Source organism: Vanacampus margaritifer, chromosome 9 (genome assembly GCF_051991255.1).
Source record: "Vanacampus margaritifer isolate UIUO_Vmar chromosome 9, RoL_Vmar_1.0, whole genome shotgun sequence".
Lineage (NCBI taxonomy): Eukaryota > Metazoa > Chordata > Actinopteri > Syngnathiformes > Syngnathidae > Vanacampus > Vanacampus margaritifer.
This window is the reverse complement of record NC_135440.1, coordinates 24,967,358-24,993,244: the sequence shown is the minus strand read 5'-3', so window position 1 is coordinate 24,993,244 and position 25,887 is coordinate 24,967,358. Positions and strand designations below refer to the sequence as shown.

At 41.2% G+C, this 25,887-nt stretch overlaps 1 long non-coding RNA gene across 1 annotated transcript; it reads right to left on the bottom strand.

Moving 5' to 3' along the window:
* Nucleotides 1-34: 34 nt before the first annotated feature.
* On the bottom strand, nucleotides 35-25,345 carry LOC144057732 (uncharacterized). Its single transcript, XR_013295313.1, has 4 exons — nucleotides 25,246-25,345; nucleotides 21,211-21,333; nucleotides 4,913-5,196; nucleotides 35-358 (listed from the first exon to the last, which is right to left on the bottom strand). It is a non-coding gene; the product is annotated as an uncharacterized LOC144057732 (long non-coding RNA).
* Between the last annotated feature and the right edge of the window lie 542 nt (nucleotides 25,346-25,887).

The window sequence follows — 25,887 nt, the reverse complement described above, 5'->3', positions numbered from 1 at the left end:
TTTTAATTTCCCTTCAATTGATGTGACACACTCGAGTGCTTTCCCATTTTATTGATGTGGTAAAGTCCCCCCTGTTGAATGTCCGAGCACGAAGGGGGCAGACAGGTGGTGCCGCTATCGTGGCGTCACATGACTAACAGGGTGGCATGGGCTTGTTGCTGCACCCGCTCTCTGTCATATCCAGTTAAGTCCACATACTTATCAAGCACGAGGCCAAAGAAAACAATGCATCAGCGTCTCTGTTTGGAGGCTGAAGCCCTCTGACGTCTCTGCAAAGTTATTGTTCTGCAACGCTGGCATCCGCCCAAACCGGTTTCCTCTCTTCCGGTCAGCTCCTCGTATGATTACGGTAAAAAAGCTGGAGAGAAAAAAGGACGTCACTATCGCCTCAGAGACGGCGTCAGACACCACCCCCTTCTGCTTACATCATTACTGTTGCCTCCCCCCCCAGTCTTGTCTATCCCAGTATGCTCACTGCAGACATCCAAACAAGAGAGTTGGAGACTGCTTAAGGTTGATGAAGCAACACTTTGGCTGGATCCATCAATAAGGCCTCAAACATTTTTGGGGTCCAGCCTTGCCTTGACGTCATCTAACAACAATGTTGTCAAAATCAAATCAAACTTTATTTATACAGCACCTTTCATACATTAAAATGCGCTGGAACTAGCTTACAAAAGCTACTTGCCGGCGATATTTGGCGACTATTCCGGCTGCTTTAGAAACTAGTTTTCAAAAAAAGTGTGTTTTATTCCCACTAAGATATCGAGGACTAGGACATTTTTACTGGCAGGCTCGCATGTGATGTGATAAAAGAATCCCAAATAGCACAGCAAGCAATATTTTATAGCTAATAGTAGTAGTAGCAGCCAAATATTAAACAATTGATTTAAATTTAAAAAAAAAAAAAGCCTTCAAACTGTTTAATGCCGCTCCCACATGAAGATTATTGTCAACTAAGGATAGCAAAAAGAGAATTAATTACACATTGCGTATTTAAAACAACCAAACAACAGTGTTTGAAACGCCTGCTAGCTTAATGCTAACCATACTTTGACATGTGAACAGTTAGCATCAATTTGCAGTTGTAGAAAGATAATGTAAAAACACTCACAGGTATATTTTGTTGATCATCTACGAAAAATAACTAATATTACAGCATTTCACTGAGTCACAGTAGAAGTACAAATTTTTTTCATGCGTTTGCCTGATTTTATTATACCTCCTCCTAGTGGCCAAGGTGGGAACAGCACATTTAATTGAATATTAAACAATTTATTTAAAAAAAAAAAAAAAAGAGCCTTCAAACTGTTTAATGCCGCTCCCACATGAAAATTATTGTCAACTAAGGATAGCAAAAAGAGAATTAATTACACATTGCGTATTTAAAACAACCAAACAACAGTGTTTTAAACGCCTGCTAGCTTAATGCTAACCATACTTTGGCATGTGAACAGTTAGCATCAATTTGCAGTTGTAGAAAGATAATGTAAAAACACTCACAGGTATATTTTGTTGATCATCTACGAAAAATAACTAATATTACAGCATTTTACTGAGTCACAGTAGAAGTACAATTTTTTTTCATGCGTTTGCCTGATTTTATTATACCTCCTCCTAGTGGCCAAGGTGGGAACAGCACATTTAATTGAATATTAAACAATTTATTTAAATTTAAAAAAAAAAAGCCTTCAAACTGTTTAATGCCGCTCCCACATGAAGATTATTGTCAACTAAGGATAGCAAAAAGAGAATTAATTACACATTGCGTATTTAAAACAACCAAACAACAGTGTTTTAAACGCCTGCTAGCTTAATGCTAACCATACTTTGACATGTGAACAGTTAGCATCAATTTGCAGTTGTAGAAAGATAATGTAAAAACACTCACAGGTATATTTTGTTGATTATCTATGAAAAATAACTAATATTACAGCATTTTACTGAGTCACAGTAGAAGTACAAATTTTTTTCATGCGTTTGCCTGATTTTATTATACCTCCTCCTAGTGGTCAAGGTGGGAACAGCACATTTAATTGAATATTAAACAATTTATTTATTTTTTTTAAAAAAAGCATTCAAACTGTTTAATGCCGCTCCCACATGAAGATTATTGTCAACTAAGGATAGCAAAAAGAGAATTAATTACACATTGCGTATTTAAAACAACCAAACAACAGTGTTTTAAACGCCTGCTAGCTTAATGCTAACCATACTTTGACATGTGAACAGTTAGCATCAATTTGCAGTTGTAGAAAGATAATGTAAAAACACTCACAGGTATATTTTGTTGATCATCTACGAAAAATAAGTAATATTACAGCATTTTACTGAGTCACAGTCGAAGTACAAATTTTTTTCATGCGTTTGCCTGATTTTATTATACCTCCTCCTAGTGGCCAAGGTGGGAGCAGCACATTTAATTGAATATTAAACAATTTATTTAAAAAAAAAAAAAAAGAGCCTTCAAACTGTTTAATGCCGCTCCCACATGAAAATTATTGTCAACTAAGGATAGCAAAAAGAGAATTAATTACACATTGCGTATTTAAAACAACCAAACAACAGTGTTTTAAACGCCTGCTAGCTTAATGCTAACCATACTTTGACATGTGAACAGTTAGCATCAATTTGCAGTTGTAGAAAGATAATGTAAAAACACTCACAGGTATATTTTGTTGATCATCTACGAAAAATAACTAATATTACAGCATTTTACTGAGTCACAGTAGAAGTACAAATTTTTTTTCATGCGTTTGCCTGATTTTATTATACCTCCTCCTAGTGGCCAAGGTGGGAACAGCACATTTAATTGAATATTAAACAATTTATTTAAATTTAAAAAAAAAAAGCCTTCAAACTGTTTAATGCCGCTCCCACATGAAGATTATTGTCAACTAAGGATAGCAAAAAGAGAATTAATTACACATTGCGTATTTAAAACAACCAAACAACAGTGTTTTAAACGCCTGCTAGCTTAATGCTAACCATACTTTGACATGTGAACAGTTAGCATCAATTTGCAGTTGTAGAAAGATAATGTAAAAACACTCACAGGTATATTTTGTTGATCATCTACGAAAAATAACTAATATTACAGCATTTTACTGAGTCACAGTCGAAGTACAAATTTTTTTCATGCGTTTGCCTGATTTTATTATACCTCCTCCTAGTGGCCAAGGTGGGAACAGCACATTTAATTGAATATTAAACAATTTATTTAAATAAAAAAAAAAAAAAGAGCCTTCAAACTGTTTAATGCCGCTCCCACATGAAAATTATTGTCAACTAAGGATAGCAAAAAGAGAATTAATTACACATTGCGTATTTAAAACAACCAAACAACAGTGTTTTAAACGCCTGCTAGCTTAATGCTAACCATACTTTGACATGTGAACAGTTAGCATCAATTTGCAGTTGTAGAAAGATAATGTAAAAACACTCACAGGTATATTTTGTTGATCATCTACGAAAAATAACTAATATTACAGCATTTTACTGAGTCACAGTAGAAGTACAAATTTTTTTTCATGCGTTTGCCTGATTTTATTATACCTCCTCCTAGTGGCCAAGGTGGGAACAGCACATTTAATTGAATATTAAACAATTTATTTAAATTTAAAAAAAAAAAGCCTTCAAACTGTTTAATGCCGCTCCCACATGAAGATTATTGTCAACTAAGGATAGCAAAAAGAGAATTAATTACACATTGCGTATTTAAAACAACCAAACAACAGTGTTTTAAACGCCTGCTAGCTTAATGCTAACCATACTTTGACATGTGAACAGTTAGCATCAATTTGCAGTTGTAGAAAGATAATGTAAAAACACTCACAGGTATATTTTGTTGATCATCTACGAAAAATAACTAATATTACAGCATTTTACTGAGTCACAGTCGAAGTACAAATTTTTTTCATGCGTTTGCCTGATTTTATTATACCTCCTCCTAGTGGCCAAGGTGGGAACAGCACATTTAATTGAATATTAAACAATTTATTTAAATAAAAAAAAAAAAAAGAGCCTTCAAACTGTTTAATGCCGCTCCCACATGAAAATTATTGTCAACTAAGGATAGCAAAAAGAGAATTAATTACACATTGCGTATTTAAAACAACCAAACAACAGTGTTTTAAACGCCTGCTAGCTTAATGCTAACCATACTTTGACATGTGAACAGTTAGCATCAATTTGCAGTTGTAGAAAGATAATGTAAAAACACTCACAGGTATATTTTGTTGATCATCTACGAAAAATAACTAATATTACAGCATTTTACTGAGTCACAGTAGAAGTGCAAATTTTTTTCATGCGCTTGCCTGATTTTATTATACCTCCTCCTAGTGGCCAAGGTGGGAACAGCACATTTAATTGAATCGGCAGCATTAAATCATGATGCACAAATTGTTATGTTATTATTTACATACTATTTAATTATGTTATTCCTCTGTGATTTTACAAAGTATAATATTATAGAGTGGTGACGAATTAATGAAAGATGATTTGAGCGTTTTATGAGCCTGGTCACAGAACAAATTAAACTCTTATCTCAAGACAACACTGTCCTGTAATAATTTATTACAATTAGTTTTGAGGACCTCAGGTTGAGAACTAGTGATTAGGCGATCATATGATTAGGTGATCATAATTAGCGTGTGCTTGTGTGCCAATTTCAACTTTGCAGTCATGCCACACAGACGTAGGTCGTAAGACGTATAATTCGACACAGATGGAGCCTCGCTCTGGCCCTTTGCTAATTGTTTGATGTTTTTTGCACTACCGTGAGCAGCGTCTGACTGGGATTAAGTAACAACTGTAAGCTTTAGTAAGCGCGTGACACACAAAACGCTTCCTGTGATCTGACACAGACGACATGTCATGCACACTTTCACCCGGAATTGCGCCATCATACCTCACGCATGCACCGGGGGCTGGCTTTCTTCTTTTTTTTTTTCTTTTTTTTTTTTCGCCCAGGTGCACAGTGCCCACACCTGTTGTTGTGGCGTTTCTCTGTAATTAGCCCTACACAATTACAATCGCCGGCTGCGGGCCGAGGAGGAGGAGGACGGGGAACTGAAGACAATGGGGCAGTTCTTCTCTCCCCTCTCATCTCCCCTTTTTCCTTCTCTGGGCCCGCTGTCGAGTAATGAAAGATTCTTCCACTCTTCAAAGAAACGGAGTTTCCTACAAAAACAGCTGAGTCAGAGGAGAAAAGAGAAAAGGATGAAAAGGAGAAAAACAGTAAGGAGGCGAGTAATGAATGCAATGCTGCTGCGAGAAGCACAGTGGCTACGTTTACATGCAGTCAATATTCGCTTCAGGTTAAAATTCTGGTTCTGAAACATTCGGGATAACCCGCGTTACTCCCATCATTACGCAAGTAGATGTCATTTCCGTTTTTAACTTCCTACGGTCAAAAAAAAGACTTTATGTTCATGTCATTCACCACACTAATAAAGTAGTCTGTTTCTTCCTCCACTCCAAAACTTTGTGGTTCTTTGCTGCGTCGCCGTGTTTGTTAAACTCTGCTTGTGTCTTTCCTAAAGGATGGCGCGCCAGACGCAGGGACTTGTATACACGTATATATGTGTACGTATATATATATATATATATGTGTGTGTACGTATCACCGTAGAGACCGAAAATAACGTGAAAACGCTTCAAGTTAGGCCCATTTATGGCAACGTAGTTCCTTCCCTCAAAAGATCAAAATCCATGCGAATAGAGCATGTCCAGAACACAAAACAAATGCTCAAATGAATCGAGATATTCCGAATGTGTTTATATGACCAAAGATTCTGGTTAGAAAAGTGGTAACCCAGGGGTCTTGTTCGGATTTTTTTTTTTAACCGAAATATTGGCAATATTCGGGTTTTGAAAGGGTTATTGAACGGTTCTGCGCACTTTACACTAAAAGCTACCATTTGGCAAATGCTCCTCCCCCATTTGTGATCTGGCAACATTTTTACTTTAGCCCTATGTCACCCTAAAGCGGGCAGCGTGAGGACGTTTTTTTCAAGTCATACGTCAGGGCCACTGACGGAGGCTGCGAGACTATCAGGAAATTGGATCGGAAAGTGTGTGGGCTCTTCTCGCTCCAAAGCAGTCATCATTACCACACATTGTGGAACCTTAAACGTGATGTGGACTGAAATTGTTTTTGTATCGTGGCCTCATCGAGAAGGAGGAGGGGAGGAGGGGTGGAGGGGGAGGGGGGGGGGTATCACTATGGAGTCTGGCTCCGTATAAATGAGGGGAAAAAAGTCTTTTGGGTCTCATAGTGAAAATATTTGAAGAGTCTGGCTGTATCAGACGCAGTCAGACGGCCAGAGAGTGGAACATTGTTCACAGCTGAGTCCTGTGTAAAGGTGAGGTAGGAAACACAGGAGCAGAGGGGGGGGGGGGGGTGTGGGAGATTCTCTGTTATTTCACACAGACTGGCACAGAGACAGACTGAGGGTGTAGACAGACCGCTCTTGAAGGCCAGCGAGGGAAATAGGTCACGTTCAGCCAGACGACCGTAGTACAAACAGGCATCGGAGAGAAAAGCCTTCAAGGGGTGTGTGTTTTTATCCAGCTGGCATCACCCAAACATGAGATGAACATCTAAACACAAACACGCAGATCCTTTCGGAGCATGTCCCATAAGACAGACACGCCGGGGTATAAAGAAGCCCTGTGAGGTCAGATCCAGCCTTGCAGTCTGACCACTACCACCAAACCGCTGCCCTGCCCCAGCCCGGGCCCGCTTTGCTCCCCACTGGTGGCTGCGTGTCCCGGGGGGGGGAGGTTGTCGTTTGGGACCGGGCCAGGGGTGCCACCGAGACGGCACGCCGATGTTTTTCCTCAGCTCTACCTTTACCCTCCATTCCTCGTCCTCTCCCGCTTCACCTCGGTCGGGCCAGGGGACATGTGGGCCTGCGGGTAGGGGGGGGGCCTTATTCCATCCAGGCCGGGTGCTTCTGTCAGACGCTTGTTCCATTTTGCGTCATGGTGTTGACTGAGCGGGACCCCACACTTAACTCCCATAGAGCTGAGGGGCCGTGCCGGAGCGGGGTTAGCGTGGCCTCGTGTTCAAGCGCGGTAATCTGATGGCCGTGTTTATTTTATGTAGCTCTCCTTTGATGGAGCAAAAAAAAAAAAAAAAAAGTCTTTGGGCTTTTTGTTTCGACAGTTTCACTGCCAGGTCAGAGGTGCTCGCCGTGGTAACTGTCAGGAAGAATAATATTTGCTCTTATATTCGCTCCCAAACAGGCTTTTCTTCCATGTTAGTGTCAGGGATACCCTTTAGGTTTCGGCGCGTTGGAGGTAAAAGCGTGGAAGGGAGGAGGCCCCCACCTCAACGGCGTTGCTCCCTGGAGGATCATCGAGGTGTTCCACAGGTCGTCCCCCGGAGGCCCGCTTGCATACCTCTCGGCGGACCCGTCACCTTCAACTGTGGCCGTGAGGGACGACCACATATGTATATACTGTATACATACATACTGTAGGTCTCAGTAGTTAAGGAAAACACATGCAAAAACACAGGAAAAACTTTCCCACCTACTCGGCCGCCCCCAGGTTCCACCTCAGCTGTCACTCGTCCAAACTTCCCAGGGGTTCTTTTTTCATGTGGTTACCTAAAAACAGAGTTACCTTTGCCCGTCCGTCCGCCTGCGCCTCTCACCGCCTCCCCTCAAAAGTCACACACACGCAAGCGCGCCGCCCCGCCGCCTTGCGTCAGCTGTTTCAGATGGGTCGAAAAGCCAGGGGAACCGCACTATGTCATTACGTGAGGTTTTGACCCAAAAAAGTTAAACTGAGGCACAACTCTTCACATTCACAGAATCAGAATCCTGACCCCAATTTGTTCTGCGCAAACCGCGCAGTGGGACGAACAGCACGTCATGTATTGTCCGTCTTGGCGGTGGTGCTCCGCGCCCACTCGGGTTCACTTGACCTTCACGATGTTGATCCGATCCCACAGAAGGAGTCCTTTAAGTGGCTGGATTTGCTCTTTTGTGAAAGGTCAACTCTTGCCTTAAAAGATTAATTAGTATGATGCTGTGGAGAAAAGCGGTCCAGATTGCGGCTGGAATGTTGCGATCCATCTCAATTTGGTTATTGCAATTGGCCCGTGTCTGCGCTGCGATCTTGATATTTTAAGAATGATACATTTTCATACAAAATACGACACCCTAGGCGGTTTTTATGGGGACAATCTTTCATTTCCTTTAATAGTTAGGGCGATTATGATCTGCATACAAAGAAGTCTTGGTTTTGGATCAGACATGAACAGTAAGAACACTTGTAAAACGGGACAAAACACATCCATCCACTTTCCATACTGCTTATGCTGTTCGGGGTCAAAGCGGAGTGCGGAGCCCATTAGAGACACCCGAGACGGAGACGCTTACCCTGTGAAAGATGAAAGATGGACTACACTCTGGACTGACCAATCACACGGTGGTTTGAATAGAGGTTGATCTTACTAAGTCAGCCATGTGAAGCACTAGGGCAGAAATATTAGTTTCTACAATTCACACAGATCGGAATGGGTGAGAGAAGCACTGCACCTCGGTTTTACTGACTTGAGTAAGAACTGATCCTACTACAGTAAGTCCCCTCTGTCAGAGGTCCCCAACCCTGGTCCTCAGGGACCGGCATCCAGCCTGTTTTCCATGCCTCCCACAGCCAACACAGGTGATTCATATCATCAGCAATCTCTGGAGAAAGGCTGATAACGATCTCCACCTGTGTTGGCTGTGGGAGACATGGAAAACAGGCTGGATACCTGGTCCCTGAGGACCAGGGTTGGGGACCTCTGCCCTATGTGAATCGCTACGCTAGCAATGCTAGGGCCAAAATGTCCGTTTATATTGATCAGGAAGGACGAAAGATAAACCACCACACCGGTTTGATCGCAGGTTAATTTTTGAGTAGGAATTGATAAAAACATAGCCAGTATTTGAATCGCTATGCTGCCAATGAGCAGAAAACATCTGTTCTACGCCTTATCATAACATCCATTGCATATATCAAGTTCAGGTTCTCGGCTGGAAGTGTTCGGTTTAGGGAAACGGTATGGGATTTTTTAATTTTTTTTTTATAGGTTTTAGGTGAACTAATGAATGCACGCACAAACACATATTCACCCACATACAAAAAAAAAAATACAAAAAAAAAAAAAATATATATATATATATATATATATAAAAAAAATATATAAAAAAATTTAACAAAAAGGAGAGCAATGATGATGACATGTCAAATCGGTAAAATTACCGAATGAACAATACTGAGCTCTCCAGAAAAAAAAAAAAATAATATTTTTTTTTTTAAAAAGTTCTGGTTCACGACAGGACGTATCCCAGATGATGTGGTTGGGTCCTCGAGAGCCCCTCATCCAGCCTCTTTTCCCTCCACTAACACACCTTATTCATGATCAGGATCCTTATCGGGCTTCTGCAAAGCTTGCCGATTAGCTGATCATTAGATTCAGCTGTGCTGCAGGAGGGAAACATGGAAAACAGGATGGATAGGGGCTCTCTCGAGGACCTAACTTGAGAACCCCTGTCCTAGACCGCACCAGAGTCCATTGCAGGGAGAGTGTTGTGTGGTAATCGGTCCAAGCAACAAGCTGCTTGAAAGTCATCCTTGTGAACCTCTAAAGCGCTAACGGCGGGAAAGAAATTCCCAAAAGATAAGGAGCAATTTGAAATATCCTTTACAATCCCAATTGCCAGTCATGTGTCTGACCTCCCCTGTGACTGTGAGGTATGTGCTTACTCACAGATGAGGGAACCCAATTAGTGATGTCATCCAGGAGAAACTGGCCCGGTGGTCGGTAATCCAATCCTTCCTGGTGCAATTTAGCAGCCCAAAACAATTTGCAACTGGCTGACCACATCTGTAGCCAGACAAAAGGGAATGCGCAGTGACATTGAGTGAGATTTACCGGGTCGTGCCAAATGAGAGGCTAATCGGAGTGTTGTGTTAGAGACTGCAAAGTGTGGGCGGCCGTCGAAGAAGGCACGGGGGTGGGGGGGGTGGGGTGACTCATATCCAGGTGCTGTCAATCAAACAGGGGGGACTCAGCGGCCAAAAATCTGCTTGGAGGCACGCGTCCCCATCAACCAATCAGGTGCATCATACTCGTCTTCCTGTCCCTTAGATGTGCCTCAGTGGCCCGACACCTTTCACACGGACCTGTTTTATGTTTCCGCCATCGCTATCTCCCCATTGGGTCACCCTCTTACATCCCTTTGTTTTGTCTAATCCCACTCCAGCCCGTCCGTCACCGTTCATTAGGCCTTTTTCTCATGACGGTCCGTGTCATCCCGGTTCGTCCCATCCCCTCCATTTCCCCCCTTTCATGTGTCATCACTCGCATCTTCGTCATCACTCCGGGCCTCCCAGGATAGCCGCTGTCACCGTGTTTATTGTCTTAGCGTCAAAGTCAGACCCTCGCTCGGCCGGGCCGGGCCGGCCCGCGCTTTGTCGTCATCCTCTTTTCATTTTTCCCCAGTGATTGTCTGCGCGCCTGTTGTTCCCTGAGCTTCCAGTCCAATCGGAGGCGGGGAATTTCCTCCTTATCGCTCACCAGGGGGGGGCCATTCCTCGAATTCCTGGCATGCTTCCCGGCGCTACCGGGGGTCCGGGCCAGATGCGAGGGCGCCGGTAAAACAACGCAGGCGCTAGCTGAGGCCCGACCGACACCATTCCTACATCCAGCGGTGACCTTCTCATATGGAGAGCGTGATTGATGAGGAGAAAGTAAACGAGCAGTCAGGGAGAAAAAGGGAGGGAGGGCTAGACATCACAAAAAACGACTGCGGCGACGGTGGTGTAATGCTAACGCGTGTGAACTCGGTGCCAAAAATAGAACATTCCGAATGGCTTTTATTTCAAAGACCTTGACTCAGACAGTTATTGATAAAAGAAGACATGTCAGGCATTCAAATCTCCCCCGGCAGAGCCATTTGTGGCAAATTGGTAACAGCGGGGGGTCAAAGTGCACATTAAACAGTGGGAACAAGAGGGATTAGAATGCCGACCGTGTCATTCCTCTTAGTCACGGCCCTCTTCATGATAAAAGGTGGTCCGCTAAACAAAGCTTCAGCGAATTGCCACCATCAACAAAGGTCGAGGAAATGAAAGCAGAGTTTGTGCTGTTGCTGAGCTGAACGATGTGAATTGCAGATACTGCGATCGGCGGTTAGGAAGAATGCATGCAAACACATTACTTCTGTATCGTGCCGTGCCAGAGATAAGAATGTTTGTTGAGGAGGAATGATGGATATAAAGTTCACAGCTTGTATAAACAATTACAGTAAGCCTTTTCTTTCAAATCAAAATAAGAAAACATGCGTTAGGATAAGCGGAGCATCTTCTCCGTCAGTGCTCAGAGTTCTTTCAGTTCATGGTCAGCTACAAACTCAATTTGACATTGCCGTGAACTTGAGGTCGTCCCCTCAGCCCTTTTTTTCAACTCGCAGACATCTTCACATGCACGCAGCCACTTTGACTGCCGCGTTTAACTCCTCTCGCACCCTTTCCAAAACGTAAAGCCTGACAACGTGCGGATATGAAATTTCCCTTCCTGTGTTTGCTCTCAGCCGTGACGAAATTTACACACTCCCATGGCTGACGCACAGGAAGCGGCCCTGGCGGAATCAATACAGCTGCGTGCCGCTGTGAACCCAAGTTTGCGTTATCTGCCGTCACCGTTGCCGGAGCCTTGATTTACGACGGCCCGCGTGTAATGAGTTCTAATTTAATGAACGGCCGCTGAAGAGGAGGCCTGACGTGCGTCAGCGCCGGCCAAAAAAACAGCCCGTCCATGTCACGTTAAAGAGGGTAGTGGGTTGTAAATTGCTTTAAACACTGGCATGAACCGCCTCACCGACGTAAGCATATTTGTGTTGTCCCGACTTGTATGCGTTTGAGCGTCGGTGCATGCGTCTGCAAAGACGACCCCTCGTGACTGAGGTCACGTTGATAAAGACATTCAAGGAAGGCAACGTCACAACCGTCACTTAATGCTTTTTGTCTTCCCTCTGTCCGCCTTCTCTCTCTTTCACACGCGCGCCACCCTCCTCACTTCCCATGAGTGTGCGGCTTCCGTTGAAAAACATGGAAACGGCCCCATTGTGCGACTGACGTACAAGCTGCCGGTAAATGGCGCTCGGCTCCGATACGGCGTACGGGGTTTTACACGTACACGCAAATACACACGTGTAGTAATTCAGCCGAGCGACCTGACAAAAAGAGGAGTGAGAAAGCATACCAAGTGTCTCCGGGGGCAACGTCCCTGCTCACTTGGGCACGCACCCGAAATAGTACTTGACTCTTAGCTCGGCTATGGGCTGACATATTGTATCCAGCTGATAAAATGATCCGCTGTTTGATGACATCTGGTCGTTTAAGGCTTGTTCTGTTTATAGTTCATTGATTCCCGCTGTGTTGCGGGGGGGGGGGGGGGGGACGAGGAGATGGAGCACAACTGGAAGCGCGTGGGAGCGAGAGAGCCAGTTGAGGGGGAAGTAGTTCGGAGAGAGGAAGAGTTGAGGGATGCAGCAGACAGACGGGACGCGCGGTGACAGGAGAGGAAAGAATGTTTAGGGCGAATGAGAACTGCAGTAGAGGAGGAAGCGGGAGCTCCGAGACGGGCCTGAGTGCTCTCGGGCCGATTAACACCAGTCTGAGGCGGAAGGCGGATGATGGAAAGAGTGTTTGCATAGTAAAAAGTTCCCTTTAACATGGGCTTGTTCGTTTCTCGTAGTAGGCCCCCCGCCCCCCCCCCCCCCCCCCCTCCTCCTTCCTACACAGTAGCCTCTTTCCTTTTCTCCCACTCAGGTGACCAGTTTCTTCAACAAGCTCATTCACAGAATTCCTCTCAATAAAAGATTGGAGAGGAAGTTGAGTGGATGCAGGGATGTGATTTGACCAAAGTGAAATTATCTGAAAATTTAGCCGGGGGTCTGGGGGCCGCTGGCACCCAGCTAGGGTCCCCCCCGGAGCTCATGGGTTTTCCGTGTTTTTAAGTACTTTCAATGCACTCACATGACAAAGAAATAGACAAAACAACAGCATAAATTTTCAATGTATATTGAACTATCCCATATAAAATGGCAGTTTTAGTCAACTCAAAATCAGTCACATTCAAAAACATTGGACTGCCTTTGCTTTTAAAAACTATCACTGAGAATATCATCATATCTAACTAACGTGATTACTACGTTAACACATAAATAATGTTGAAGAGTTCAAATTTCATGAACAAATAATTGTATCATGACCAAATGAAAAGTAACTCATATTAGAGCATACCACAAATGTCTTTGTTATAGCAGAAGATGTTATCTGTCGGAGTCATGTGCATACACAATGAACTACAAAAAAAAAAAAAAAAAAAAATCTGAATTTATTTTTGGGGGGGGCGGGGGGGGGGGGATAAAAAAAAAAGCGGAATTCCGCGAATTAGCGGAAAAATCACATCCCTGATGATCGAGACTCGCTAATGCACAATTAGTCAAGTAAAGCCAGGTTCGGCAACTAGTTCCCCATTAGTTGCCGACCGTCTGCAATGGTTTGTTTTGTTTTGATTCATGCATTTTTTCTTTTCGGACATGTCATTACACCCGAAAGGCAAAAAGCTAATTAATCCCCGTTTCCAGAATACATTTAAGACGCATATTTATCATTTCACTGATCTATCACAGCAAAAATGACACTTATGAGTACGAAGCCAGATCCAGCTCGCCAGTGCCGTTAATAAGAAAATAAAGTGACCTCAAGTGAATTATTTTCCATCTCTGCTCTTGCTGTAATGTTCTAACATGGTATAAGATGCAGTGGCTAATGTGCTCTCAACTGTTCTGACATGTATATCGGGCAGAGGTGGCAAATCTAGGTTAGCTTTAGCTACTGGTGCTATCTAGCTAGCTAGCTCCCTAGCATGTAAACGAGCACCACGGGATCTAGCTAACTAGCGCCTGAGGCTAAGGTCAAACTGTGGCAGGGTTTTTTACTTTCTGGACATGGATTTGCCACCCCTGATGTTGGGGAGGAGCTAAGTTTAGCCCAGGTTGTTTTCACATCAAAACAATAAACGCTAATCAGTACATAGCTTACGGTGTCATTTCGACCTTTCTGTCTTTTTGTTTACTCACTGTTGGCCTCTCACGTCATCCTAGCAATGGAGATGAAATACGAAAACACCCAGGTTAGCTTAGCGCTAGCTAGCAGCTGGTATGACGCAAGCGGATGGATTTAAAATTGGTCCAAAAGAAGACCCGATGGCCAGTGTCCCCCAAGTTTTTTTTTTAAATAAAAATACATCTTTCCACAAGGTAGATGTGTAGTGAAATTCAATCCATTTACCATAAAGCATTATGATCAAATTGTGTATTTCTTTTTTTTGGGCAAGTACAATTAGCACGTCATTCAAGTTGATTCCAAACTCGCTGATTAAAAGAATAGCAACAGGTGATTTTGGGTGTGAGTCCGAGCTCTAGCTAAAGGACATCTTCCATGAAGGGTTGGCTCCAGGGCTGGCCCCGTAGCGATATACAAATCTGCCAAGCAAACCTAGTGCCCTTCAGTTGCACCCTACTACAAATGCACTTTTATCATCTTTTGTCATATAGTTGGTCTCGTCAGTGGGATGTGACGCAGACACGTGGGCCTCCAACTAATGCCCCCCTCACGTTCGACTTTATTTAGCACGAACCGGGCCACACGGAGCAAAACAGCAATGACGATGGCGCTCTCATAAAAAAAAGGCTGCACAAACCAGACAGGTGACTCAAGTCGTTAGCGCCAAAGCTTGAGCAAGTCCAAAGTCATTGGCTTCCAAGAAAGCTGAAGTCTGTTTCCTGTGAAAGGGGACTGCAGGCTACGATGGGACACACAAGCAGAATTTTTTTTTAAAAAAATAGGGAAGCAGACTGTTAGAAATCGAGGAGCTGATGATTCATTGAAAAAATGAGACACGGGCAAAAATGACAAGAGAAAGAGCCACAGGGGAATCATTTTCACCGGAAAACAGGAAATAACTTCATAAATATCCACGGTCAGACATGGACTAAACAGGATTGGTGACCAAGTCCTTTGTCAATAAGGAACTTGAAGCAAGCACACCTTGAGTTGTTTTTTTTTTGAAAAACTCATTCACGATCTGCCAAACTGTGCAGCACATCCTCAAGGAGAACAGAACAGAACAGAATACTGGCTATCACTGGTAAAAAAAAAAAAAAAAGGGATGTCTAAGTAAGGCACAAGATTGTTGAGTTGAGTTAATGATCAGCATCTTTGAAGTTAATGGCAAACGCCGATGCCTTTTTTTGCTCTGATTAATATGTATTATCCTTTTAAAAAAAATTAAAAAAGTGCCAGCGGGTACTAGTTGGCCCAAGGAAAATATGAGTAGCCTACAGGTCTGGTCCAAGAATAGCTCACCAGTGATGGGACACTGTGACTTACTAAGAAGAATTAAAACTGAATTAAAAACTTAACATGATAAAGGTAAAAAAAAACAAAAAAACATTAAAAGTAAAATAGATTCTGCTCAATGTAAAAAAAAAAAATGCTGTTTTTATTTACCCAAATATTTTTAAAAAGGTTGTGCTATTTTTGCTCACAGTTATAAATATGCATACCGTCAGAATCTAATATCAGCCCAGTTTTTACGAGTTTGAGTACAGACGGTATCGGTACTGGTATTGTATTTGTATTTTTTGGAAACTTTGGCATTTGATGCATCTTTTTTCATGTTTATATTGTCGTTGTCCAAAAGTGATTTTCCTAAGTCCAATTACGCAGGTCCAATTATTGGACCGGTTGTCAGTCAAAACACAGCACCCAAATTTAGTAACAAAAAGTAATGCACTTTTAATATTGTGCTCTTGTTTTTTATTGCCTCATTTTATGACACATAAATGCAATGTAGCATGTTTGTTGGCAAACTAACATTTTTTTTGAGCCGTCGTTATGGCGGGCCTGGCAATATCATGGCGACTCATATCAGGGGGAAATTCAGAGTTTGGAAACCTAGTGATTCATTTTTGTACTCTTCTTGTAAGAACGTAAATGTTCATGATTTCTCATTCTCACCAAATCTTCATGATTTCTCATTCCCAGCACACACTCAAAAAAATAGACACTCCCATAAGTCCATTTACACTTTTGATATGACGATATCTAAAAATTTTGGGATGGTAAATTATCAAATGCTTCAATTTGGCTATATTTAGAAGCCCCCCCCCAAGGTGTTCGAAGGCCAAAGTGTGAATGGATGTGACCGTGAGTGCCGCACTTGTGAGTCACTAATCTCGGCAACTGTTTCTTGAGTGGCGTCGTTACACATTACGTCTGTCTGGGGTGGTTGTACAAAAGTGAGAGTGCCATGCACAGTTGCTAGATGACTCAAGGATGGTCCCATTCCTTGCATGATACCAAGCTGCACATTGACCCTTATCAACCGACAAAGAGAACCAGCCACGGACGTCACTTTATTGCCCGTTGGGAATGCCCCCCCTTCCTGTGTGTTACTATTTCCCCCCCCCTACACCATATTCAACCCCTCGTTTTTTTTTTTACAACTATTAACACACTCACTTTCTCTCTGACGTAGGTAAAAGTACAAGGGGGGTATGCGGTGGTGAAGGGGTAGCAACGGGTAGCGAGTTGGGGTTTTGCGTTGCCATGGCAATTCCCCGCATAGGATGCCCCGTCGGAGTCACTCACGTGGGAGCGAGCCGGGGAGAATGAATGAGAGGCCGAATGACGGAAAAAAAAAAAGAAAAAAAGAAGAGAGAGAACAAGGTCACAGGGAAACTTAAAAGTGTCCTGTTATGGGAGAGTAAATATTAGCATTAAAAGGTTGGATGCTTTGGTTTCGCCTTTGAGCGCAATCACTGCGTTTGTTTACTCAAGCCCCTGCTGGAATTCCCTGCGGAAATGAGCGTGCTGCATGAAAAAAAGAAAATGATGAATTTATTACCACTTCTTCCGATGCCTGTTGCGTCACAGCCAACGTTTTCCCCTGTTTACAAATGACGCTCTGAGGGAATCGGACCTGACCCGAAAAACCACACATCTTGCTTTATCATCCACCTGGACTTGTTAATACCCAGAGCAATTAAAAAAAAAAAAAAGGGATGGGGAAAACCAGCCATATCGCAATGGGCACACAGTCAGACCGTTGAGGATGTTACTCATGTTGCCAACTCACCGTACAATAATCACAATATTTGACTACTGATATGGTAGGCAGCAATTGTGTGATAATCTCTATACTGTATGTAAAAAAACAAATACAATAAAACATCTATGTAAATAAGGGGGGAAACTTGTAACAATGCTAGCATAACAACAAAAAGTAGCGCAAGCCAATCGTAAGCTAGCTGAATGCTAACACATAATGAGAGGTGCCTTAAACGGGCTGAAGAACGGCAACACACGTAGACAGACAATATAACAATTATAATGTTGTTAGCATTATTGTAATAATGCTATTAAAATAGCATTATCAAAATTTTGACCTAACTTCCTTGCACAACAGTAATCAGTGAACAATATTAGCCACATGGAATGGGGAAACTTTAAAGAATGCTGGCGTAATAACAAAAAGTAGCGCAAGCTAGCTGAATGCTAACACATAATGAGAAGTGCCTTAAACGGGCTGACGAACGGCAATAACACGTAGACAGACAATATAACAATTATAATGTTGTTAGCATTATTGTAATAATGCTATTAAAATAGCATTATCAAAATTTTGACCTAACTTCCTTGCACAACAGTAATCAGTGAACAATATTAGCCACATGGAATGGGGAAACTTTAAAGAATGCTGGCGTAACAACAAAAAGTAGCGCAAGCTAGCTGAATGCTAACACATAATGAGAAGTGCCTTAAACGGGCTGACAAACGGCAACACACGTAGACAGACAATATAACAATTATAATGTTGTTAGCATTATTGTAATAATGCTATTAAAATAGCATTATCAAAATTTTGACCTAACTTCCTTGCACAACAGTAATCAGTGAACAATATTAGCCACATGGAATGGGGAAACTTTAAAGAATGCTGGCGTAACAACAAAAAGTAGCGCAAGCTAGCTGAATGCTAACACATAATGAGAAGTGCCTTAAACGGGCTGACAAACGGCAACACACGTAGACAGACAATATAACAATTATAATGTTGTTAGCATTATTGTAATAATGCTATTAAAATAGCATTATCAAAATTTTGACCTAACTTCCTTGCACAACAGTAATCAGTGAACAATATTAGCCACATGGAATGGGGAAACTTTAAAGAATGCTAGCGTAACAACAGAAAGTAGCGCAAGCCAATCGTAAGCTAGCTGAATGCTAACACATAATGAGAAGTGCCTTAAACGGGCTGACGAACGGCAACACACGTAGACAGACAATATAACAATTATAATGTTAGCATTATTGTAATAATGCTAGTAAAATAGCATTATCAACATTTTGACCCAACTTCCTTGCACAACAGTAATCAGTGAACAACATTAGCCACATGGACAGTACAAATTCAGAACCTACAATATATTTAATGCTGGTATTGTTAACATTATAGACACTGTACTGTGAGAGATCTGTACTGTTTAGCAAACTCTTGGCAGTCGCACTAAAGAAGCTGTGAACAGCGAAAATCAATGTTTGATGATACTACTGTACACTATATGGTGGTGATTACCGTAAGAGTTAGTAATGCCATACATCGCTGTATCTATATTTGCATTTGTATTTTTTTGCATAAATTAGAGTTGTTAACATGCAAATCACTTTGACTTACAGTCTTATGAGTGTTCCCTACGACAACTTCACAAAATTCTACTCAACAACTGAACGTCTATCCATCCATTTTCCTAAGCGCTTATTCCTCACTTGTGGTGTAAACATAAGTCATAAATCAGATTGCAATAATACTGAAAATGAGTGGAAATGTGAATATTTACTTACTCTGTAAATCAATTAGTGATTCATGTATGCCTCTAAATTTGAAGAAAAAAAAATCTGGAGCCCCCACATACAGGTACCTGTATATACCGTCTATTTATATATATTAGGGGTGTAAAAAAAAAACATTTAAATCAGAAAATAATTTTAGATTTGATGAACCGGATCAAATTATTACACTTTTACACGCCACATGCCAAGATAAATATCGAATCGTCATTTATGAGAGATGCACACCAGACATAAATCGGTTTGATGTTGTTGATGATTTGTTGGTTCTTTGAATGTAATTAATTTGAATAGTTTGGGCTTTGGAGCACTTTTAAGCATTGCTGTATATTATTAAACATGGCAATATATATATATATATATATATATATATATATATATATATATATATATATATATATATATATATATATATATATATATATATATATATATATATATATATATATATATATATATATAATATTAGTGCTGTCAAAGTTAAAGCATTAACTAAATAAATAATCACAAAAAATGATCGCATTAATCATGAATTAATGCAGATTACTCGCACTATTCATTTTGACCATAGATTATCCTTTAGCGTGGCAGTGGATGGCTAATGTTTAAGGTAGCACAGGTTGTGTTTGAGCAATAAACATAATTACATGCATTAAAGTGAAGCCTTTAATAAATGTTTGCGTATCACATTTTGAATATTTGTTCATGTCAAAATATTGGGGTCACTTTTTACCCCCATTTTAAATTATGCAAGTACATTAACTGATTAGAAAAAGAGGAGTGTGCAGTGGATCAAAAATATTCCTCATAACATTAAATGTCAAAAGAATTAACACATAATCGGTGCTCTTCAAATTTGGTGGGGAAAAAATGTGATTAATCAAAATTCTAAAATGTGATTAATCTGATTTAAAAATATATATATATTTGACAGCTCTAATATATATATATATATTTTTATTTTTTATTTTTTTTTTATTTTTTTTTTCAATTTGCCTTTGCAATTAGAAAATTGCCTTCTACTGCATGGCAAGATCGTTTTGAATTTGGTTAATTGTTCAGCCCCAATCAATAGCTTGGCCTCCCCGCTCTTTGTCACACTTAAGTCAACTGTGAACAACAACAACAACACGAGCATGTTTATCTAGTAGGAGAATACAGCCATAATCACTCGGAATATGTTTAAATCGGCGTGTTAAAGAGGCTTCGGCAAACACCGACATGAATCAGGCGACTGTGCGGGCACAAACCGCCAAAGGTGAGCGAAGAGTGGCAGGCATTCAAATGATGTGAAGCCTGCGTAATAATGTGTGAACGCACGCCACGGCGCACAGGAAACCCAGTGTTGCGCGGCTGAGAGAAGCTTGTGTGAGTAAAGTTTGTCTGGCAGCGAGGCCCGGCGAGGCCGTGTCACAGGTTCCCCTTCCTCCCCGATGCCTTTGAGGTCGCAGCCTAAGTGTCTCACTCTGTTTCTCCTCCTGTGGCGCTTTAACACACATCGGTGATGTAATGGGTAGCATATGAAGGCCACACACACGTAGATGCACAAACACACACAAACAGCGATGCCCGGCCCGCTACACAGGCACCGCATTTATACCGCCACATGCCCATAATTACACACGCGTACAGTACGCACACCCATTTACACAAACTCTGGATTCCCCCTTTTCCAGCAGGCATGCGCCAGTGCGCGCTGGCTCCCACACACCCCCCCCCCCCCAAAAAAAAAAAAAAGGCCTGACGCCCCTCTTTTGTGTTGTATGCGTGGTTCAAACAACAACAGTCACAAAGTGCTTCAATTGAGAGTTCAAAGTGGGTCCCGCAGGCTTTATAATGCTGATTATGAGCAAATGATTACATTTAAAGCACCTGGAAAGTGAAAAAAAAAAAAAAAGTCCTCTAAATCTGACACACCACAGAGAAGAGTGTTCTTAAACAAGCCTGCCAAATGTGAAGGATTAAAAATATCACCAAGGATATGAAATGAGGTCTCAGAATTGTGACAAATCAAGCCGTTCTCGCCACTCTTGAATGTTGTGGGCGTGTCTTCTGAACGTGCTGAGACCACGCCCCACTGAACTGTCATTCAAATAGCACTTCCTTGACCTAAAAAAATGTATGCTCCTTTGCCTTACATGTAACTACTGTACATATTTCAGCCGCGAAAATCAGCCATCGTCGTGTGACAGCGAAAAAAATAAATAAAAATCCACCTACTTCGCTCTGGAAAGGTGAATACTCTGACGCCTTCCTGTTCGCGGCTGCTCAGCTTTTAAAAGCCAGCTAATTGTTGACGAGGAGCAGGTGCGCCGGTTCTGCTCACCGCCGTCGTCATGGCGACTAGGAACAAAACAGGAAATCAAGTGAAGAGCGGCACCGAGGACACAGAAACGTCACAAGTTGACATGTGCTAATTTAGCATTTTTGTTTGTGGTATCACAAAATTTGCATTTTTGTTAACCCAAATAATCATGACCTAATAGAAAAGAACCAAATTCAATTGCATTAAGTTTAATATGAATGAAGTTTAATATGAAAAAAAAGAAAGAAAGAGAAAAAAAAAAACATTTTTTTTTTTATTATTTTTTTTTTTTAAAAAGGAGAGCAATGATGATGTCAAATCGAATGAACAATACTGAGCTCTCCTGAGGAAAAAAAAAAAAAAAAAGTTTAATATGAATTCATCGTCGCTAGCTGATTAGCAATTAGCAATTTTGGTGCTAAATTTAGCTTTAACTTTTCCTAACTGCCTGTAGATGCTGCACATGAAGAGGAAATCATGTTTACGTTGTTCTGCGTCCTGTTCTAAAAATAGCTTACCAGTGATGAGACATAGTGATTTCCTAAGAATATTGTAACAGTTTCAAAGTGTTGCATGTTTATGTTTATTTGTTTCCTACCTTATTTTTTGGTAATTTTGCATCGGCTCTATTTTGAAGACAGATATTTTTGACGATTAATTGATTGATGATACTAATAATAGCATAATGGAAGTTTTTTTGAGCAAAAACCAAGAAGCAGCTCGGTATCAAAAAGCTTGGTGACCCTCACTTTCCTTTCTTTTCTTTGGTCCTTCCTCGGGTTTCCTGACGGCCTCACGACTCTGGCTGGAAGTGTTCGGTTTAGGTGAACGGTATGGGATTTTTTTTTAATAGGTTTTAGGTGAACTAATGAATACACACACACACTCGCACGCACGCACGCACATACAAAAAATAAATAAATAAAAAATAATAATAATAAAATATATATATATGTAAAAAAAAAGGAGAGCAATGATGATGTCAAATCGGTAAAATTAACGAATGAACAATACTGAGCTCTCCAGAAAAAAAATTAAAATAAAATCTTGGTGACCCTTGACCTAAACTAACATGTGGCTATGATGTATTACTGTACTACACGTGCTGTTGCTACAGGCTATACAGTACAATGAGACATATAAACATATAATAATAAACCTGTTTGAAAAGCACAAAAAAAGTCTTGTATTGTCTCAAAGCCTCTAATTAATGCAACCGATTGCCCTATAAAGGGGTGTGTGTGTGTGCGTGAACCACCCAGGAGACCCCCATCATGGGCGAAGGCAGGGAGAGTGACTAACTTCACTCTTTCTTTTCTTCTCCACCCCAGCTGCGTCTTCAAACGGCCTTTTGATGTGGCAAATTAGAAAGAATATCATCTACCCGCATTTTCTTCCACGTCGTTGACCTGAGAAAAGAGCACGCAACCTTTCTCGCCGCCCATCATCCGCTTCGTATGCGACCGAGGCCAATTGCCACCATACCACACCGTGAGTGTGTGTTTCTTGAGAAAAAGCTTGCTTCTTCCTCCTCTCTCGCTCTTATTTTCCTGGGCATTTCCTTGTAAATAGTGTACACACTCTGATGCATGATCCCTCTGGCATGACTGGAAAGTCATTTTTGCCCTTTTGCAACAGTGGGTCACGCTTTACTGCACCTGACTGAATCTTTCCAGTCAGCTCAACTTAGCTCTATATGCAGCGTGCGTGTGCATGTGTGTTTAGGGAAAATTCATGAAACGTAACACGTGCTCGGTAGAAATTAATTTAAAAAAAAATCCAATTAAGGTCCTATAATGTCACAAACACACACTTGCAAGGACCTGCTGTAGATTACAACACTTGGATGATCATGCGTTATAAAACAGTTATATTCTCTTTTGTTATGTTTGTGTACAAAAAGAAAGTGAAGGGTTTTGATTGGGTGGCGTTGGAATGAATTAATGGCATTTCAATTAGTACAATTGATATATGTCTCTATAATGTATGGAGAAAAAAAACAATGGGACATCTACGTAAATAAGGAATAGGAAAACTTGTAACAATGCTAGCATAACAACAAAAAGTAGCGCATACCAATCATAAACTAGCTGAATGCTAACACATAATGGGAAATGCCACAAATGGGCTAATCTATGGGACCTCTATGTAAATAAGGAATAGGAAAACTTGTAACAATGCTAGCATAACAACAAAAAGTAGCGCATACCAATCATAAACTAGCTGAATGCTAACACATAATGGGAAATGCCATAAATGGGCTAATCTATGGGACCTCTATGTAAATAAGGAATAGGAAAACTTGTAACTATGCTAGCCGAACAACCAAAAAGTAGCGCAAACCAATCATAAGCTAGCTGAATGCTAACACATAATGAGAAATGCCACAAATGGGCTAACGGAGAACAACACACGTAGACAGACAGTATAATAATAATAATGTTATTAGCATTATTGTAATAATGCTTATAACATAGCCTTATCAACATGTTTCTACATTTTTCTACTTTCCTTGCTCAACAGTAAACCGTTATATTCGCTTTTATTATGTTTTTGTAAAATAAAATAAAAAGGGTTTTGATTGGGTGGAGTTGGAATGAATTAATGGCTTTTCAATTAGTACCATTGATGCATGTCATGTGTGTGCCTTTATGGGGTGTGGCTATTAGTGAGTGACATCAGTAATATGTCCAGTTAAGTTTTTGTGTGAGCATCAGGGTCATGAGTTGTAGCCTACAGCAGTGAGTGTTCTCATTTTGTAATTAACTGTCCAGTTCAATAAACACCTGAAAGTTCATTGGAAAACCGGAGCAAAATTTGTCTGAAAATTTTGTTTATAAACCGATTTGTTTCACGAAAACAACATCAAGTGAATTCATTGGCTCGGGTTGTAGTAATATATCATTAACCGGATAGCATTTTTCGGAAAATGAGAGAAAAAAAATGCAACAAATTCAACAAACTAGTCAAGTTTGAGTCCTGAATGACTAAACAATACATTGACATAACGTAAAAAGACCATTTTTAGTTAGCACATTATGCTAATATTGTCATTTTAATGAAAAATGACTTATGCAATTATGCTACAAGGCTAACGATATCGCCGTTAGCTTAATCTGAAAAGAGTGGCGCTGTTGTACGCCCCTCCCCCGACAAAGTCATGGTGGTTTTTAACAGTGCTGTCAAGAGATTACAGCTTTTTAATTAATTAATAGCACACTTTGCTGTAATTAAACACGATTAATCGCATTTTTCTACTTGTTCTTCTACTTCATGGAGGAAACGTGAGCGGGGCTATTTTAATTTGAGACTCGTCGACACGCCAGCAATGTTATTGTTGTTACAATGCTATTTGAATTTGGTTTTGTAAAGTACGCAAAATACTTAAAATCCAACAAAAGTCAGGTTAAACTGAAAGTAAAACTACTACTTTGTCCATCTTCGCGCCAGTAGCTAAGTTTGGCTGCAGTTTATAGGTCATAACAGGAAGAAAATAAGTTAACTGAGTTAGTTTTTTTTTTTTAAACCCAGGTGCTTTATAAATAAAGTTGAGTTGAGGAGTCAGTCGGGTTAGCGCTAGCCGCTCACAATGCAATTAGCAGAGTGAACTTCTGCTCATGCTCCCTGCGAGTGTTTTCATTTTGTACTTGCGTGTGTTTGACCGTTTTTCCTGCTTAACAAAGGTTTTACAACAGTGACAGTTTGATCATTTGTTTGATTTGGCGATCTAAATATGTCCCCATGGGAAAACTTTAAAAGATAGTGTGAGAAATCTTGTTTGTGCCTCTGCAAGTCATATGTGTATGTTATGTGCAGCCTATGGTGTCATGTCGCCCTTCATGACCTCGCAGTGGGCACCCCACCCACAATCTACAAGTATGTGCTCATGTCCCCTAAAAAAAAAAAAAAAAAAAAAAAAAAAAAATGCATGGATGTGCATGTGTTCTCACTGTTTCTATGCAACGCTTTTCGGAGGCCCCTTCTGGTCCGGTCCTGGACAACACCTCTCTCTCCTATCCGTCGCTCACTCCTCACTCTTTCCTTCACCCTGGACAAGAAGGGAGGGAGAAAGAAAAAATGGGAGTTGGATAGTGTGTGTGTGGAGGGGGGGGGGGGGGGAGTAGTGCTGGAGGGGCAGTGGAAATAACAGGCTGCTGTCTCAAGAGGGGCAGAGAAAGAGCCAGGGGTGAGAAAAAGAGGGAGAGAAAGGTGTTTGCAGGGCACTGGGGAAACATTCAAATAAATGCAATAACATCATTTTAAGTCAAAAAAAAAAAAAAAAAAGATCTCCAGAACATGTGCAGGTATGAAAGGTACATGACTGATGAGCTGGCCTGATACACGTAAAGACAATGGGCAAAGAGGGAAGAGATTTGGATTCGGAGATGGCCAGATAAGAAGAGATGGGGACAAAATGATTGGCGCACTGATGTGGCCGGAGGAAGTAGTGCAAGATAGGAGCCGGCAGGGATGGGAGGGGAGAAAGTGATAGAGGAAAGAAAACAACGGAATCTTTTTTTTTTTTTTTCAAGTTTCGCAAAGAGAGAGAGAGGGAGAGAGGGTGGAGAGTAGAGGGGCAGAAGGGAGGGGAG